The 20,728-nt window shown below is 35.5% G+C and overlaps 1 protein-coding gene across 1 annotated transcript in view; it reads left to right on the top strand.

The window, feature by feature from the left end:
- Positions 1-19,615: 19,615 nt before the first annotated feature.
- GABRA2 (gamma-aminobutyric acid type A receptor subunit alpha2) overlaps positions 19,616-20,728 on the top strand; it is a 128,779-nt gene continuing 127,666 nt past the window's right edge. The window contains exon 1 of the mRNA XM_003773285.2: positions 19,616-19,875. The gene's annotated coding sequence lies outside the window, so the exon portion shown is untranslated. The remainder of the gene's footprint in view (positions 19,876-20,728) is intronic.

The raw sequence follows: 20,728 nt of genomic DNA, 5'->3' as shown, positions 1-20,728 counted from the left end.
GAAAATACACCTTGGTTACTTTACCTTTGTGTTACCATCACCCTCAAGGAGTAAGTAAAAGTAAACATTTGTATGCCATCAGAGTCAACTGATGGAGTCAATGCCATTTCTGCACCTTTTCAGCCATTTTTAAAAATTTCATGTTCCAAGAAGTATACAAGTTTGTATCATTCATGTAATAGTTTTATGTGGTGGAAATCATGCTAGACCTAGTCAAGAGATCTAAGCTATCATATTATGTGACACTTAGAAAGACACTGAAATCCACTTTCTTCAACTATAAAAATGAGATCAATAATTGTCATGCTGTGTATGTTAACCTTACATGCAAATATGATTATTTGTTATCTGTATATAAATTCTCTCTGTGCTTCCCAAGTACACAAGTCTTAGGAATATGAAGCTATTCTTAAACCAGTTTATATGAACAATTGAATAATGGCAGGTCAGATACTACAGATTAATATTAACTCTCTGAAAGATGACAAGTGTTTTATCTGGAACAAGAAGTACCTCTTTTGTCACTCATTTCTTCAATTTCTTATTATAGCTGCATCATTGGACAGAACCTATTTCTCCTTGGGTAGCAGATTACTTCTTGTTCTCAGGGGACATTTTTTACCTTGCCTTATGATTCCCTTGCATAAGGATTTACATTGTTTCCTTTATATCCTATTAGATCAAGGCCCATTCCTCAAGTTTAGAGAATCCAGGGTTACACACAATGATAAACAAAAGCAAAAATGAAACAAAACAAAACAACAAAACCAAAAACCTTATGAATGCCCAATACAAATCTTCCCCTAGAGGATATGAAGAGCTAGAATGCAAATTCTTGGGAGTAAAGTATTTTGCTTTTGCCTTTTTATTCAGAATGTCTAGCACAGCACTCTATATGTTGTAGGTACTTACTAAGTATAAAGCTTGGGGCTGCAGTGAATAAGTAAATAAATACTTAAATGAATAAGTAAAAATTGATGTCTGTCCTTTATTTTTGCAGAGAACCTTGACACCAGGACACCAGGGAGGTGATATGCAAGTGAACTGGATTTAAGTGGGGGAAAGTTGTTCAAGATCAACTGCCTCAGTTCCTTTCCAGAGCCATCTGGGTCCAAAGCCAAGATATAGATCAGGAGACCTAGAGATGGCCCTGGATGCAATGGGAGACCTTGACCTTTTAGAACCAAGATCATCAACTAATGTTAGTTTGACTGAGGTTGCACCTATTCAGTGATTAAGATGATTAAGTGATAAAGTGATTACTTGGCAATTGAGCCAAAGAATCTCCTCTGTCACTCAATCAAAAAAAATCTAAATAAACTGGGAGGGAAAGACCCTCAGGATTTTTGGCCAGAGCAGAAATGATTCCTATTAACATTTAATCTGAGTTAATGAGGACCCAAATTATGACCAAGTTGGGCTTGGCTGGGATCTATTGACAGCTAATCAATGAGAATCAGTGGTTTGTGTTTAAGGCAGGGTTCTTAAGAAAGAAATCTAGCCACTAAAACCCAGGATTTCTTGAGAGGGTGCAGAGATCCAAAAAAGATTTGAGTTGGGGTCAGGAAGACGAATTCTAAGTTTGTCTCATGTACTTATTGGTTCTGTGAACCTAGAGGGTATGTATGTGTCTACACTGAGTTCCCTCATTTATAAACTGGGGATAATGCTAGCAAACCCCCTTTCAGGATTGTTGTGAGAATCACATGTTATACATAAAGGATTTTGCAGAGCTTGAAGAAGAATTATAGATGTTTGCTCTTATTATTAACAACAACAGTAACAACACTATGTATATTTAATTAAACTGAAAAGAGCTTTGTATAGAGCATTTTTGTTATCTCCGTGCCACTTCTTATTCTGGTTCCTCTATTTTCTTGCCCAAATGCCATACTTCCAAGAACCAGTTCAAATAGGACTTCTAACATGAAGTATTTTTAGGAGTGCTTCAGACCACATTGAAATTTCTCTTTTTACTGCAGCCATGGTATTTATTATCCACACCATATAATTTAATCCTATATTATGCATTTATTGTCGTTCAGTCCTTTCAGTTATATTTGACTCTTTATGACCCTACTTGGAGTTTTTCTTGGCAAAGAAATGAGTGGTTTGCTGTTTACTTCTTCAGCTTATTTTGATGTGATCTATGATGTAGGATTGTCCCCAAATGGCAGCAGGCATCAAAAGTTGGGGTTCAGTGTGTGAAAAATTCACAATGGCCATTCTCTTTGGCAAAAGGTAGATTTATTTAGGGGAATCGGTTACAGGCAAAATGAGGGGAATGTTAAATATGAAATAGAGTGAGAGAGAATATGAAAGACAATTTCCAGTGGAACTCACAATCACTCACTAAAAAGAGAGCAACCGTGAGGATGGGGCATTCCCTTAGCTGATAGGCTAAATCCTGAAAGGGAGTTAGTACCCTAAAATAGATAGTTAGCTATAAGAAGAAGTGGGGACAGGAAGCATAGAGAAGTTAAAGAAGATACCAAGTGATGGGGGGGGGGGAGGAAAGGTAAGGAGAAAGATACTAAGAGACAGAGTGCTTGGTGAACTGACCAAAAGAAGGAAGCAGCCATTGGGTGGCCCATAAGTAGATTTTATAGGGAAAATTTAACCACAGGGACATGACTTGCATTTCTACAGAGGGGAGGTCTCAGGAGTTTGACAATTTGGATTTTAGAGTGGCCCACCTGCCTCAAAGGTGGGACCATGGAGCTTAACTGATCTCTATGAGAGGCTTCTGCCTGCTTGCCCCAGGGATGAATTCTTTAGTTTCTGGGTCTCCAAAACACAATTCAGGACCTCATCATTCCCCACTCTTTTATCTTGTTAGAGAAATCTTTTGAAAAGTGGTTTGTGATAAGAATACAAGTCATTCCCCAGTTGATACTTGGTCAAAGGATATGAACAGATAATTTTCAAATGAAGAAATTAAAGCCATTTATGGTTATATTAAAAATGCTCTAAATCACTATTGATTAGGGAAATGCAAATTAAAACAATTCTGAAGTACCATTTCACACTTCTCTGATTGGCTAAGATGATTGGAAAAATAATGATAAATGTTGGAGAGGATGTGGGAAAACTGGGACATTAATGCATGTTGGGAAATGATCCAACCATTCTGTAGAGCAATTTGGAACTATACCCAAAGGGCTATAGAACTGTGCATACCCTTTGACCCAGTAGTGCCATTTCTGGGTCCTGTATCCCAAGGAAATCATAATACAGAGAAAAGGACCTACATGTTCAAAAATGTTTTGTAGCAACTCTTTTTTTAAACAAAGAATTGGAAAATGAGTGGACACCCATCAATTGGGGAAGGGCTGAATAAGTTGTGGTATATGAAGGTAATGGCATATTGTTTATAAAAAAAATGATGCAAATTTGATTTTAGAAAGGCCTGGAAAGATTTACATGAACTAATGCTGAGAGAAACAAGCAGAACTAGGAATACATTGTACACAATAACAGCAAAAATGGGCAGTGATCAACTATGAAGGACTTGGTCCTTCTCAGTGGTTTAGTGATCCAAAGCAATCCTAATAAACTTTGGATAGAAAATGACATCTGCATCCAGAAAAAGAACAAAGGATGTAAGAATGTAAATTAATAATATAAGCTAAGAATGTAAATCAACATGCTATGTTCACTTCTTTTTTTGTTTTTGTAATTTCTCTCATGGTTTTTTCTTTTTGCTTTGATTTTTCTTTCCCAATATGATTCATAAGGCAATGTGTATTAAAAGTAAATAAATTTACTAGAAAAAACAAAAACAAAGTGAGTTGAGGGTCCTTAAATGAAAGAGGGTCTATCAGATCAACACTAAAATTTTAGGGGCCAAATTCTGGGACACTTGTTAAGTAGTATACAGAAACTGGGAGTGAAATACCATGGTCTATGGTATTGGAGTGTTAGAGATGAACTGAAGCCAAAGTTTGGAGACATCAAAGGGGTACGAAGTTAGTTACCAGAACATAATAGGAAAAACTAGTGCAAAGTCAGTTTGCACCTTACTGGGGGCCCACTAAAACATTTGATAGCATTTTGCTGGGTTCCCTTAACCCCAACAATCAGTTTTTCCCCCAAAATGGTGCCCAAAGTTCTTTGGGGTCTGGAACAATGACCTCATTTTCTGAAACTACATCCTGCTGGGAATGGAGGTAGAGCTCATTTGGAGGGATGGGCCAGGCGATGACTAAAGCGAGTTATCCAGTAAATTCCGAGTCAGATCCCCAAATCTGGTCAATACAGTTGTCTAGTGCTTGTCATTTGAAGGTGAATTAATAAAAGCCTGGGGGAAAACAAACCTGATAGAAGTTAGGGACATTAGCACTGCAAACAGCCAAGGGGTCACTTGGATGCCCAAGACCATGTGTGTCAAAGTATAAAAAAGGACACAGGCATTGGATAGTGTAGATAACAGATTAAGATCATGCTTTATCCTTCTGACTAAAAGTTCTTCTTCCCCAGATTGGCAGGAATCCCCAAGATGGAGCAGAATAGCTTGAGAGAGAGAGTGCCTTAGCCATGTCATGGATGACATGAAGGTTAGTCACTCTGTAAAGAGTTGGGGAAGCCAAAGCTAACTATGATTTTTTTTTAGTAGAGAAGTTGCTGTTCTTGTGCTGACCTGAATGTTCCTCCTAAGGAATTTTCTCTGCATCAGGAATAAAAACAAGCTTGTGTCACAGACACACAGGACAACCAGATGTTATTCCCTATTAATTTAAATGGAATTGACTTTTTTGCATGGATGTAACAAAACCTCTAAATTGTACTTTTTAAAAAATTGTCTTAAAATACTCTAAGTCACACTGCATAAGAATAACAGCAGGGTCTCACAAAGGGTTGTATTAATAGTTAATGTCCTTACATTTTCCAAGGTTTAGAGACCTTATACAAACATGTTTCTAACAAGTAACCAATGACTATGCCAAATATTCATCTACCCAATGATTTAAAACAGTCATTTTCCTAATGACTACATACTTTCAGAGAGAAAACAAGAAAATTTTATACTTGGATTTTGCTCATGCTTTTAATTGGTCATAGCCAGGGGGTGGAGCCAAGATGGCGGAGAAGACACACACGACTTTCTAAGCTCTTCTCTTACCCTCTTTATCAATATTATATCGAGCCTCAAAAATAGTCTTGACTGCTACAATTCGTAAAGATAAGAAGTAGAACAACTCACCAGCCGATTTCTGTTGTGGATATACAAAAAGATACATGTATAATTTGATTGTACTGATATAACATAAAAAAGGGAAGTAGATATGGAAAATATTCAAATAATAAGGGGGTTAAAAAACCCCCAAAAACCAAAGAAATTTATACTGGGGAATTTGGAGGGGAAAATTGGTAACCTTTTACAGATTGGCCAAGAAAAAAAATTAATTTTTTTAAAAATTTTCCCGGCCCAAAAAGGGGGGAAAAGGGAAAGAAAAAGAGAAAAAAAAAGGGATGGGGGGGATTATAAAAGGGAACTGTATACAAAAGGGGTACAAAAATTTAAAAAGGGGTTGGGGGGAAAAATAAGTAAAGAAATTTTGGGGGGCAAAAAAGAGAACTAACTGAAATGGAAGGGAGAACTCCCCTAAAAAACACGATGGTCAAAAAAAAATAAATTGTTTTTAAAAATCTTTGCAAATAAAGGGGAAAGGAAAAAGGGGGAAAATCAAGAGGGGAAGCAAAAAAAAGGGTTAAAAATTTTTCGATCAAGAAAAGCAAAATTAAAAAAAGAGTGGGAAGGAAATAATTGCTAAAGGGTAAATTAAAACGAAAAATACAATTTAAAATTATGAAAGGGATGGATAACCCAAAAGGAGGGAGAAAGGGAAGAAATGACAAAAAAACTTAATAGGGGTTACCGTAAATTAAAAAAAAACAAAAAAAGGGAAAAGAAATTAAAAAATAAATATTAGAAAAAAAGGGTTGAATCTTTAAAAATTAAGGGAAGAAAAAAATTTTTTAAGTTAGGAACCTTTCAAAAGACTAAAAAAAGACCCAATTAAATAAAAAAGAAATAGTAAATGCTTTCTTTTCAAAAAAAATAAACAACAACAAAAAGTTGGGGAAATTCCCAAAATAATTAAATAAAAATCCACAAAAAATATTGGGGAAGAAATTAAGATAAATTAATAATTTTAAAATAAGAAATGTGGAATCTAAAAAATTTGGGAGAAGAAAGGAATAAAGGTTTTTCCTTAGAGGTTTGAAAAACAAAAAGAAAAATTAATGAATTGGGTTAAATTTAAAAAAAAACCAAAAAAAAATAATAAATCTTTAAATTTAAAATTAAAAAAAAATTAAAATATTGAAAGTAAAAAACTAAACAATTAATAAAAAAGATTGGTTTTGAAAAGCCAATAAAATAGATAAATTTAAATTATTAGAAAAAGGGGAGGAAATAAATTTTAGCAAAATAAAGGGAATTTTACCTAAAAATTGGAAAATTAAGAGTTTTTTTAATTTTGCCTAAATTTAAACCTAAAAATAAAACCCCAAAATATAATTGAAATTAAAAAAAGTAAATTTTAAAAACTTTTGAAAAAAAATGAAAAATTAAACAATTTAAAAAAATCAAAAAATGGATTTGTTGTAATTTTAAAAAAAAGAACAAGGCAACTAATAAATTATTTAAAAAAGGAAAAGGCAAAAATTTTCAGCCAACCTGTTTAAATTTAAACCAGGTATGAAAACAAAAGAAAATTTGACCAATCTTAAGAATAGTGCAAAATCTTTAAAAATTAAAAAAATAAAAAAACATCTCAAGAAAAAATTCAAGATTTATACCAGGAATCGGGGTTTAATTTAAAACTAAATTTTGGCCATTTAAAAACAAATTAATCCATTGATATTAATAATAAAACATTTATAAAATCCAAAAATTTTATTAAAAAACTTTTAAAAATAAATTAAAAAAGCTCTTTTAAAAATCAAAGCACATTTAAATGGAGACAAACTGCAACCTTCCCAAAAATCTTTGGAAAAAGGTTTTACATCACTGTTAATATTTAAATTTTATTAGAAAGGCTAGCTTTAGAAAAGGGGAAAAGAGAAAAGGAATAAGAATAGGAATGAGGAAAACCAATTTCACTCTTGCCGATGACATGATGGATTTAAAACCCCAGAGATTCTGCTAAAAGTTTTAGAAATAATCCAAACTTTGAAAGTTTTTTATAAAATAAACCCAAAAGTCATCAGCCTTCTTATATAAACAAAACCAACAGTCAGAGTTACAAAGAAATTTTAAGTAACATGATAATATAAAATATTTAGGAATCATTCCAAAGGGAAAATCAGAAACTTTATGAAAAAAATTAAGACCACTTTTCCAACAAAAAGTCTGATTAACCAATTGAAAAATTAAATGCCTTTGGATAGGGCGAGCAAATGTAATAAAGATAAATATTTAAACTAATCTATTTATTTAGGCTTCCAATAGACTCCCAAAACATTTTAATGACCTAAAAAAAAAAAAAAAATTCAAATGGAAAAACAAAAGGTCAAAATTTAGGAATTAATGAAAAAAATCAAATGAAGGGTTTAGCTAAAGATTAAAATTATATTATAGAGCAGCAGTTACCAAAACTATTTGGTATTGGCTAAGGAATAGATTAGTTGATCAGTGGAATAGATTAGGTTCAAGGGATAAAACAGTCAACAAATATAGCAACCTAGTCTTTGACAAACCCAAAGATCCCAGCTTTTGGGATAAGAACTTACTGTTTGATAAAAATTGCTGGGAAAATTGGAAACTAATATGGCAGAAACTAGGCATTGATCCATACTTAACGCCGTACACCAAGATAAGGTCAAAATGGGTTCATGACCTAGGCATAAAGAATGAAATTATTAATAAATTAGAGGAACACAGGATAGTTTACCTCTCAGACCTGTGGAAGGGGAAGGTCTTTATGACCAAAGCAGAACTAGAGATCATTACTGATCACAAAATAGAAAATTTCGATTATACCAAACTGAAAAGTTTTTGTACAAACAAAACTAATGCAGACAAGATTAGAAGGGAAGCAATAAACTGGGAAAATATTTTTACAGTCAAAGGTTCTGATAAAGGCCTCATTTCCAAAATATATAGAGAATTAACTCTAATTTATAAAAAATCAAGCCATTCTCCAATTGAAAAATGGTCAAAGGATATGAACAGACAATTCTCAGATGAAGAAATTGAAACTATTTCTAGTCATATGAAAAGATGCTCCAAGTCATTATTAATCAGAGAAATGCAAATTAAGACAACTCTAAGATACCACTACACACCTGTCAGATTGGCTAAGATGACAGGAAAAAATAATGATGATTGTTGGAGGGGATGCGGGAAAACTGGGACATTGATGCATTGTTGGTGGAGTTGTGAACGAATCCAACCATTTTGGAGAGTAGTTTGGAACTATGCTCAAAAAGTTATCAAACTGTGCATACCCTTTGATCCAGCAGTGTTACTACTGGGATTATATCCCAAAGAGATTATAAAGAAGGGAAAGGGACCTGTATGTGCACGAATGTTTGTGGCAGCCCTTTTTGTAGTGGCTAGAAACTGGAAACTGAATGGATGTCCATCAGTTGGAGAATGGCTGAATAAATTGTGGTATATGAAAATTATGGAATATTACTGTTCTGTAAGAAATGACCAACAGGATGATTTCAGAAAGGCCTGGAGAGACTTACACGAACTGATGCTGAGTGAAATGAGCAGGACCAGGAGATCATTATATACTTCAACAACAATACTATATGATGACCAGTTCTGATGGACCAGGCCATCCTCAGCAACGAGATCAACCAAATCATTTCCAATGGAGTAGTAATGAACTGAACCAGCTATGCCCAGAAAAAGAACTCTGGGAGATGACTAAAAACCATTACATTGAATTCCCAATCCCTATATTTATGCCCACCTGCATTTTTGATTTCCTTCACAAGCTAATTGTACAATATTTCAGACTCTGATTCTTTTTGTACAGCAAAATAACAGTTTGGTCATGTATACTTAGTGTGTATCTAATTTATATTTTAATATATTTAACATCTACTGGTCATCCTGCCATCTAGGGGAGGGGGTGGGGGGGTAAGAGGTGAAAAATTGGAACAAGAGGTTTGGCAATTGTTAATGCTGTAAAGTTACCCATGCATATATCCTGTAAATAAAAGGCTATTAAATAAAAAATAAAAATAAAAAATAAATAAATCGTCATAGCCAGCTTATAGCTTAAAGTTCTCTTGCTCTGAATAGAGAGATGTGCTGTAAAAGAAAAAGCAGGAACAGGATAAAGCATCCTTAGCTGTTTGACTTCAGGTATGAAAACCATGGATGAATTCCACTCCCTTTCCAGACTCAAGAATAGGTGGGGATAATTCTTATAGAAAGGTACATAATTTGGGGAATGAAGTTGGAAAAGTCTGACCTCAGGTAGAGTGAGCTGAAAGAGGCATCCTTCAAACTTTTATCCAAGTGAACAAATCTCCAGCTTCTGAAGTTCTCTGGCATTTCTCTGAAGTGGCAGGTTTTCTGATTTATTGATCTTCATCCATATTTGGTTGCAAATTTGAGAAATAATATTAGTTATAGTTCCCTCAAATTTGTCTCTCATATGGGATTTAGATCTAAAAAAGGAAAAAAAAAAGCTTACGATTCATTGTGCCTAAAACTATTTAAGGGTTGATATGGTGGATGACACTTCAATATTTGCACCTGACTTTCTAACATCTTCTACCAGAATAAATAAGTTCACAATTTTAGCACCCATTAGTTAATAGCAATAGTAATTATGTCATACAATTTCAGATTTAGAATTCCAATATAAATACACAGTCCCAAAATTTAAGGAGGTAGAAAACTGTTTTTTCAAATCCCTCTATCTTATTCAACTTCTGTATTTAGAGCTGAAGGGAAAGCAAGTGCAGGATGACTAAGTCAATAAGCCATATCCTTTTACCCTCAGACACACACACAGACATGGGAGGGGAACATGCAATTTCCACAGCAAAGGCTGTAAGAAGAGCTTTAAAAAGTTGGTTTACTTAAGTACCCTTGGGAAGAGGGTTAAAAATTTTGGGCCCAGGCGTCTGGCTGGGAGTTTGAGGCTTAGTGATCAACTTTCCTTCCCTGCCAGAAATGCTGAGGAGTTGTAACAAAGATGCACCAGCATAAAGTCCAGAAGAATCCAGGTTAGCCAAGACAGATTCCACAAGTCTGTGTAAGGAAGAGAAACATGGAAAGTCCTATAGAAATGGGACTTCTTCTTTTTCTGTCTGCAGCTTTTTCTGTAGGCTTTTGAGGACCACAAAAGGCATTTAGCTGCAAACCAAATTTCAGTTCTATAATTCCAAAAATAACCATTACTTATCAATTGGTATTTACTAAGTTTCATAGCAAATCCATTTCCCTTTTGAGTCAATTAAGAAGAAACAAGTCAATTAGGGCCAAACAACTTAATGATTAGTCTCAAAACCACAGAATCTGCTAAAATGTTTTAGCAGTTTCATAACTTTAATTAATTATTTCTTTAGATCCACAGTGGCCAGTTTTAGGTTTACAGAAATATGTCAGATTTTTCTTTATGACCTGATAGTTAAAATCCTTCCAACTAGTCCTTTAGGCCTAGAGGCCTTCAGGGATGAAGAAGTAGCTCAGAAAAAAGACATTCCCAGTTCTTTCTCTCTTTGGGCTGAAAGAGCTAGCAAAAGCTATTTGTAAAAGTCCCAATATAATTTCAAAAAGAATCCAAGTCCATAAAGGGACTTCCAGGGTGAGACTTTTTCTCTTAACTTAGCCTTTCTCAGGCAGGATGAGGTATTCTTCCAGCCAAAATACCTTTGAGGAGAAGGTCCCAGTCTCAGTTCTCATAGCTGACTCCCCCAGTCCCAGTGCCTCAGAAAAAATGGGGTCCTCACAAGAAATGGCACATCAAAAATAGTAAAACGACTTGATTTATGAGTATCCCCTGAATAAGTCTGATCACTAGGCCCCAGTTTCACCAAGTGATCAATGAGCCTTGGAGGAAAAACAAACAAAACACTTGGTCTCCCCCCTAAAGCTTCGCTATCCTGGGACTCAAAATTGGTGGTGAGGGGGCTTCTTATTTTGCTAAGGAGAAGTCCAGTGGGTTTTAGGCTAGACTCCAAGGATCTAGGAAATTAGCAGTTCTCTTAATTAGCAAGTGTAATAGCCATACAAAGTGGTAAAAGAGAGTTAAGGAAGATGTTAGAATGGCTGGTTTTCTTGGAGACAAATAAGGAACAAAAAGTTTTACTTGCTCCACAATTTTTGGCTAGACTGTAGACCCTGGCCTGTGACCCATCATTTTCTCCTTTTCTATCTTCTTTGGGGAGCAGAAATTCTGGGGATGAGGCCTGGAGGTCTCTGCTTTCTGTTGGAGCCATGGTTGCTTCAAGCTGGAAAGGAGTTTAGCTCATCAAGTGGATAAAGTTTACATTTTTACAACTAAAAGGCATCTTACATAAAAGAGAGAGCTGTCTTTCAGGTCCCATGGCAAGGACTCATCCTGGAAACTTAGAAGTCAGAAACATCTTTTTTCATTATCATTATTAATTCAGCTACTAAAATCCCATCAACAATGAATGGTCACTGTGATTTCTTAGGGATGAATTAGTAATGATAATTTTAGAAAGTCAATATTAAAGCATAAGAAATGGCAACTTTCTAGGGAGAACTCAGCTGTAATAAAATCTGGAATTTCAACTGCATCACCATTCTGCCTTTGCTATTTTAGTAGAATCCCTAATTTAAATGATATGACTTTCTATTAAATGTCAGCAAGAACACATGAGACTGTCTAAGTAGGATCTCAGATGTGGAACATTTGACCAATTTCAGGGCTCTGTTGCTTCATTTATGGGATTATTCCCTGAAAATCCTTATGGAAAAAGATCTCAGTTTTCAATGGAAAGGGGAGAAATGCCCATTCAAAGGTAAAATGATGAATTGATAAACTAACTGAATTTGCATTTAGGATCCCAAATCCACAGCTTAATTAGGGTTATTCCAAATGAATTCAAGCAGAATGAATGTAAATTAATTTAAAATAATTTAACTGAGAATTAGATTTTTTTTCAGAATTAATCTGAAAAGGCTAAAATATTTATGCTTTTTTAACACAGACATGTCTATCATTGGCAAAATATTTAAAAATACAATAGGTACAAAAGTTTATGCAAGAACAACTAGTTTTTCAGTAAAGGACAAATTATTTGTTGAATACAATTTTGTCCCATTTTTATCAATTAATTTAAGAAATCTTGTATTCCATTGTCTATTCATTTGGAGGGAAAGTAGAAAGATCTTAAGGTACAAAAGGTCCCTAGATTTCCCCAAGCTACCTGGAAATAGTCCTTTGATGTGAGTTTGGGGGAGTAAGGAAGACTTTTTTTGCTCTTTGATATCTTCCTCACTGACATTTGAAATTATAATGTAAGTGATATATTCCTAGTAATTCTTTCTTGCCATTGGATAGTGATGACTTTCTGCAATCTGCCTCACTTAAGTCCAAATTACAGATGGATCAAAAAACATTACCCATTCCATTCTACTATGAAGGATTCTAACTTTATGATGTTATCTTGGTCTTCTTCAGGAACAAAGGACAACAGCCAACCAACTTATAGTTATCTTTTCTTGTCTTGTCTTTCAAAATGCAAAATCTTCATATTGATAATAAATGAACCCTATAATTTAAGTGTGGATGAATTTTACACCTTTCTCATGACATTTATAGGAGAAACTAAGTTATGATAATAGTTGTTTCTGAACTGAGGGAACAAGTACTAGGTTAACTTCTTACTCTTAATTATTGTGTTAAAAATCAGTCCTGGTGGGCAGCTGATACCCTACATCTTTACTGGTAATTTAGACCCTTTGCCACATAGATGTGTCTACATAATAAGTTAAAATACTTAAAGAATTTAATATTTAATGAAATAACCTATGGTATATAGATATGTTATATATTACTTTAAAACCTAGACCATTTATCAGTATAGTTGAAGAAATCCCTATTAATACAGGTCATTAACTGTTCTGCAGCTTGTAGGCTTAAAGAGCTGCTAGAAAATTCTGAAACTTTAAGTAAATTGTCCAGGGGTGCACAGTCAGTATATTTCAGAGGTAGGGCTTGAACCTAAGAATTCCTGATTCTGAGATCACCTCTTCAGTTAAGTGGCAGAGTGCCTTACATGCTCAATTATATCTATATGTTCAATTATATATCCACACACAGTTTTGTATATGTACTCATATGACTATTATATATATGTATATACTTATTTGCATGTTTATGTGTGTGTAAAATATGCATATATATAGTTGCCTGAATTCACACTTGCACATATACTTTAAACCATACATGCACACATAAATAAATGAATGCAAAAATGATAAATAATAAGAAAAAAGGAGAAAAAGGGAACACAGAAGTGACAAAAAAGTAAAAAGGGAAATACAGAACAAGTTGGAATAAAAAGGAGGACAGGTCATATGAAAAGGAGGACAGTAAAATAAATAGTAGGGATGGAAAATAGTGAATGAAAAACAAAGCCAGTGAATAGGGAAAATACGGACACAAGGAGAAGTGTGGGTAAAAGTATGTAGGCTGGGATAGGGCTGAGTGATAGAAAGATGGTTATAACCAATAAGTCATAAAGTGTGAAAAAACAATAGAGAAAAATAGAAGTTTGATACAAAGGAGGGGTCATAACAGAAGGAAAGAATAATAGAAGGAGTAAGGGGAGAAATTAATAGATCATAAAATGTAGAAGTCTATGGGACCTTTGAAATCAGCTAGCCTAATTCCATAGTCTATAGATGGTAAAACTGAAGTTCAGAGTGATTCAGTGGCTTATCCCAACTGAGGCAATGTTAATGGTAATTTTATTAGATCTCATTTGCCAAAATTCCTAGCTCTTTAGCTCTTTCATTTTCTGCATTGAAGAGGTGATTTTTAAGTGATATAGAATAAAAGGAAAAAAAAAAACAAACTGAATCAATATATATAAGGGCCACAAATCTCTTTAACTTTTGGAAAACATTCTGATTATAAAGTATTCCTTTTTATTTCTGTTTAAATATAACAGAAATGGTATTGGTACTGGTGTTATTATTTTATGGGGAGCAGTGTTTTAGAGAATTATCAATATTCTTTCCTATGTGACTTATGACTTGATTGAGCATTTATTTGTATTATATGATTCTTTTGCTTATCGCTTTCTTTTTCTTAATAGTTAAGTATTTCAGTAGATCTATTGTCTAATTACTATCTCATGGTACTCTCTTTTGTAGTTCAGATTAAAACCCATGCATGTCCTTGTATTCTGTGTGTTTTTATAGCTTCCTAGAAATTTTCCATATTTCTTTATTTGCAGACAAAATGGAATCTTTTTGTCAACCAACAGTGAGGTAATAATGTCCCTACTAGGAACATCCCTACCTTAGGGATGCAAAAGCATATAAAACTTTGCATTTACTTCATAAGGACTTATATTATGATTTTAGGCAAATTTTCAGAGTTGAAAGGAATTGCAGATGTCATTTAGTTCAATTCTCTTTATTTTAGAAATGATGAAACTGAAGGTAGAGAGATTAAAGGACTTGTCCAAAGTCATAGGGCAAATTAAGTTTCTGACTCCAAGTTGCCTGGCCTTAAAGCCAGGATTTTTATATCATACCATGTTAGTTTTCACTATTGTAGCATCTTGTAATTCCATATTAAAAATTATTATGACATGATTTCTGTTATTTGTTAATAGGGCAAAATTATTTCATTTTCTCTTTCCTATTTAGGCTACTCCTTATGCAGAGAGAGAGAGAGAGAGAGAGAGAGAGAGAGAGAGAGAGAGAGAGAGAGTTTTAGAGAATTATCAATATTCTTTCCTATGTGACTTATGACTTGATTGAGCATTTATTTGTATTATATGATTCTTTTGTTTATCGCTTTCTTTTTCTTAATAGTTAAGTATTTCAGTAGATCTATTGTCTAATTACTATCTCATGGTACTCTCTTTTGTAGTTCAGATTAAAACCTCTCTGTAGTTCAGAGAGAGAGAGAGAGAGAGAGAGAGAGAGAGAGAGAGAGAGAGAGAAGGGGAAGAGGGAGGAGAGAGATGAAAGGAAAGAAGGAGAGGAGGAGGAAGAGGGAGAGAGGCAGAGGGACAGACACAGAGACACAGAGAGAGTTATGCTAGAAACTGCTGCAATTTTCAATCCTGTTGAGGGCTAGGAAAAGATTTTTTCAAGAATATTTATTTTAGAGCAGGACCAGGAGACCATTATATACTTCAGTAACAATACTATATTTTGCTTCATATCCATTCCAGGGACATCTAGCAAGTATAGAATATTTTATGAAAGACATATCCCGCATAATTGTGGAATCTTCTACTTTTCTAATTGATACTGCCCACATTTATGTCTGTTAGAGTTGTCAGTGGGAATATATAAACTCACACACCTGACAAACTATTTTGACCATTGACATTTTATAACAAAGAAGAGAATGGCTTATCAGAACATAAAGTAGAATTAAGGATACTTAAATTCTTATAAAGTGTAAAATATATACACACATGACAATCTATCATAAATATTCTTAGTACTATTTAGGGTCCCAGCAGATATAATCAAACTATAATACAATATGATTTTTAGTCAGCTATACTATACATTATAACATAGTACTGTCTTTCTTTTTGTTCTGGTTTAAGCTTGTCTTTCATATATGATATTCAGAAATTGCTACATTTGTTGAGCAGTATTATAAATTTTTTATGTTACAGTTTTTTATTTTACATATAGATGAGTAAAACAGACTACACATTGTCTACACATTGAAATAAAAAAGGCCACTGGTTTTTGTATCTGTTAATCTAGTTTCCCAGAAAGTTACACATATTTACATGATGTTGCTGAATATTTGGTTGAATATGTTGATTTGAATGTTGGATGAAAAATGTGTAAATTGATTTATAAACAGAAAACCTCAGCACTATGTTTGAAGAAGGAAATATGAATAGTTGATTCCAACCAGTGTACATGAAATATTTAGTCCTTATGAAATGTGACCTAGATACACTAATTTTACAGAGTAGTGTGTGAATTATTAGTGTGCAAGACTAATGCCTTCCACATTTAAACTGTGCCCTCTTTCAGAATCTTGGGGCAAAGAGGACTTATTAATACAATCTATCTAAATCTACCTCACAGAAATGGCAGAACTAAAATATTTTAAATTTAAATTTTTGAGCTTTTTCATAAAAATTCCCAATAGATGTATAATTCTATAATTTAAACATTATTACTTGGGATTATTAATTGAGAAATAAATATTGGCTTATATGCCTTTCTACATAGCCTAACATCATCAAAATACTGTTTATCCTATATAATTTAAAAATTTAGCAAGACCTCTGGTCATGTAAATCTGTTCTCTTGAGCAGTAATGTGAAACTCTGTGGATTGCTGGATCTTAAGAAAAAAAATGGTAAAATTTCCTTTAAGAAAATTCTTGTTCTGAAATATAGTGAGGGATCATGTTGGAATTTAAAATAATAAGAAGGGACATGCCGGAAATTTTCATATAGACAAGGGAATTTACCAGTTCTTTAGCTAGTCTTCTTCCCCCCACCTCCTTAGCACTCACCTTCAAAATGCTGATAGAGGAAAGGAGGCACATAAAAAAAAAAAAAGCATCACATAAAACCAATCAAGAGGAAAGGAACTCAAATAAGGTTCTTCATATATCTTTAGCCTGGGATAGTGTAGATTTGTTGGCAACCAATTAGCTCTTCATCAGGATTGGCTGCCCTAGGACTCTCTAGGAGCAGAAAGGAAGAGCAGAGAATTACTTGCAGCCCACACAAGCTGGCTTTGAGCCAGGCCTCATCATTCCAGGCTGTTAACCTGCATTCTATCCCAGAAAGAGAATCAGGTTGAATCTGTCAGGCCTATGGGAGAGTGATTAACTCGTATCAATACCATTAAAATTTGTCTGGGAGAGTAACAATAAAATGAGATTTCTTTTTTTTTTGACATATACTCATAGAGACCCTGCACACTATATTTTAATCAGCAACTTCTTTTATTTCCTTTTTACTTAAAACTATTCTTACCTATCATTACCTAACATAAAAAGGCATTTGTTAAATATTTTGAGAAGAAAACAAAAACAATCGTACATTGAATACATATTGGTTTTTAATGTGCATGACGAGTTTATTTTTAATACTGTGTACATATTGAAACCTATAGGAAATTTTACCATAATTATATTTAGACATTAAGAAAATGCTCAATGGTTCATAATACAACATTGACTCATGTAAAGGAGCCTCTGCTGTTGTGGGTTGTTATGGGCTGGGCTACATAAGCAAAAATGAAGAAACTAACAGAAACAAGGGAAAAAATTTACTTCAAGATGGACAGATTGCTAGAGAATACAAATAAAATGAAAATATGAATTCAAAATTAGAATCCAGAAATGTACTCTATATGATGGTATAAGGAAATGTATATAAAATAGTAATATTTATGAAATAAAATGAGTTGAATAAATAAAGTATAGTTGAATAAATAAGGGTATATAAAATTGTACTATACAATATTAACTACTAATAAAACCAAAAAAAATTCTTTTAGAATAGAAAATGTGTGAATTGGAGCAATTTTTGACAGTAACGATGGATCTGAGGAATAAAAAACCATAACTAATGGGAGAATAGAGTAGGAAGTATTCAAGCCAAGCAGAAAGGTGAGTTTGATTTCCCTGCTTCTATGGCTTAAATGGAATACATATTAGCCTCGAGAATTTCAATTAGGCTACCATGGGCAAACAGAGAAGAGAATAAAAATATCAGAGAGACTGATTGAGAAAAGTTAATAGTCTTTTTCACAGAGAAGACTGAAAATACAATAAAATATTTGTTTAGTTTATAGCATTTTGAACATTCTTAGAAAGTGTTGATAAATAGATTAAAAAGATCTACTTGAAAATATTTATAGTATAAAATTCTCCCTCTTTTTCCTCCTATAATCTCACAAAACCAAAGCAAAAATGGATTATAGAATTCCAAAACAACATAATTTTAATATATTATCATAAAAAATTTGTATTTGAATGCATATCTCTCTTTCCTTCTCTTTCTCCCTCCCTTCCTTCTTCATTCCCTCTCCACTTCCTCCCTCTTTTCCTCCCTTCCCTCCCCCCGTCTCTATTTCTTTCTTTCTCATCCAAAGAAGAAAGGGAACACTTAAATATGAAAATGTTTCCTCTTTCATTTAAAAATATCATCAGTCTGCTTCCTCTAAGTAAGCTATATCTAATCTTTCATCATATTTTATGTATCACCTAAGAGAAAGGCTTGTTTATAGATGCATGTATTTAGTATTTTATTTTATGTGTATTTTATCACCACAGTAGAAAGGAGTAAGATCAAATATACACAATAGCCTGATGTAGGATTGAAAATTTTAACACATCCTTTAAGAAACTTTTTTTTTTTTAATGTGCATTTGGATAAAGGAGAGAGTGAAAAATCAAATACTGCTCCAATATTCTCCAATGGATGTTTGAATCAAATGGCATCCGTAGTAACCCACCACGTCTTCTCTAACTCAGTTAATATAAACTTTTTGGAACTGTTGATTCGATGTAGCCCCAGTAAAGTAGTAGGAAGGGGAAATAATCCGAAGGAAGAAATTTGGGAAAAGGATTACAGTGGTTTTCCCAGGTACATAGAATAGAAATAGATCCAGATCATTGATGATTTTAGTCTGAAAGGACAGGAGTCTCTAATGGGCTTTAAAGAGCTCCCCCGTCCTCTGCAGTCTAATGGAAGAATTGGCCGAGTACTTAGTCATCAAGAGGACTCAGAGGAGAAAAATCAAGTTCCTCATCTTTGGCTTCAAGTAAGGTGCTTTGAACTTTCTTTTGCTGGGGTAAGGTGATGGCACAGAAAAGGTAGCTTTTGCTATCCGCCAAAAATCTTAACTCTTTCTACCCTTCAGCCTCAGCAATGCTCCCCTGTGAAGGAGCCGGCTGTGTGTGTGTGTGTGTGTGTGTGTGTGTGCAATCCCGGGGATCTAGGACCCTGCAGACTGATCTTTCTTCCAATACATCAACTTCCCATACCCACCCACACCCCCCTCCTAGAAGCCTTGTGGCCCCTTTGAAGCTACAGCTGCTGCAACTGGCACACAGCAGTAGGGCCAGGAGTACTGGCTCCTGCTTCTCTCCGGCCAATAAGGGAGCAGGAGGGAGCTGTCCAGCGTACTCATGAGCGCACTAGAATACTGGGCTCCAGCCACCCAGCGGGCAGCGGTCCAGAGGAGGGGGTCCTTTTTCTGCTCGTGTCACGAGTGGGGGGGGAGGGGAGAGGACGGTTTTTTTTCGGGTGTACTTAATTAGCCCTCCGCCCAGGGCTCTAGCTCCTCCTCCTACTCCCCCCAGAGCCCGGGCTCGTGTCTGCCACTGCCAGTGCGCACAGCGCCTTCCCCCTCCTCTGGCTGCTATCTCCTCCTCCTCCTCCTCCTCCTTCTCCTCCTATTCCACCTCCTCCTCCTTCTCCCACCGCCACCACTACCACCACCACTGCCACCTCCCGCTGCCGCCGCTGCCGTCGCCGCCTCTGCCGCCGCCACTGTGGCTGCTGCTCCTCTGTCCTCCTTCTTCTACCAACCCACTCTGAATCAGCTCCCTTTGCACGACTGCTACTGCTGCAGTCCCTGCCTTTCTCTCTTTCTCTCTCTCCTTAGCGCTCCAAGTTTCCCATCTCCAGCCTCCTTCTTTCAGGATCAGGGCAAAGGGAGGAAACACCAGGTCCTGTTGGCTGCTTCAGGTAGGGTCACAAGCGTTAGTTCCACCAGAGACCATTCCCCTTCGCCTCATGTGCATGTTTGATCCTGCTCCACTTCATCCCAACCCCACCCTACCTTTCTCTTCTCCACGGGCAAAGGGGGGCTCTAGCTTCGTTTCCTTTCCCAATAACCATCCCGCTAATTCTCAGAAAACAACAATCAGATTCACAACCACCACTCCCCAGCGACACATTAACGGGCTTTCTTTCTATTCTGGAACTTTGCACACCGTGATCGCTGCTGCCTCTTTAGCCTTTGAGCCGCTACCCTTTCTCAGATTGTAATCATCAGTTACTGAACAGCTGTCAAACACGTTCGTCGTTTCGCAGCAGTCCAGCCGGCTGCCTTCCGAGACCTAGTCTCCAAACAGCGCGAATGGATTATTGAGTTGGGGATGGGGGTGTTACAACCGCAGTGCACTCCGAGGAACCCCGGGAATGCTGGAACCGGGCTTTCGGTGGTCTGCCGCCCCTCCGCTTCCTCGTTAGGTTGCGGTGATTGCCGGGGTTGAGGTGGTTGTAGCATGAAACACACTCTCTCTCCTCCTTTTCCTTCCCTCCTCCCCTTGCCTTCTGCAGCTCACATGTCACTTTGGGTTCCCTGGAATTACATGTTTGTACAAAACGAGGTGTTCGCAAAAGATCAGAATAGGCGAAGTTCCTAGTGGAGTAAAGTCAGATTACTTGTTCACGGTGTTCAAAAATGCACCCCCCCCCATCACTCCCTAGCCTCTCTTCCTTAATTTTGTCACCATCCTCCTTCGACTCGGTATTCCACCAAAACCCCAGTCTTTTAGACTAAAGGCTTGGGGGAAAGCGAATGTAGTTCTGAGAG

Source organism: Sarcophilus harrisii, chromosome 6, assembly GCF_902635505.1.
Source record: "Sarcophilus harrisii chromosome 6, mSarHar1.11, whole genome shotgun sequence".
Lineage (NCBI taxonomy): Eukaryota > Metazoa > Chordata > Mammalia > Dasyuromorphia > Dasyuridae > Sarcophilus > Sarcophilus harrisii.
The sequence above is the reverse complement of the archived record's forward strand: the minus strand, read 5'-3'. Positions and strand labels throughout refer to the sequence as shown.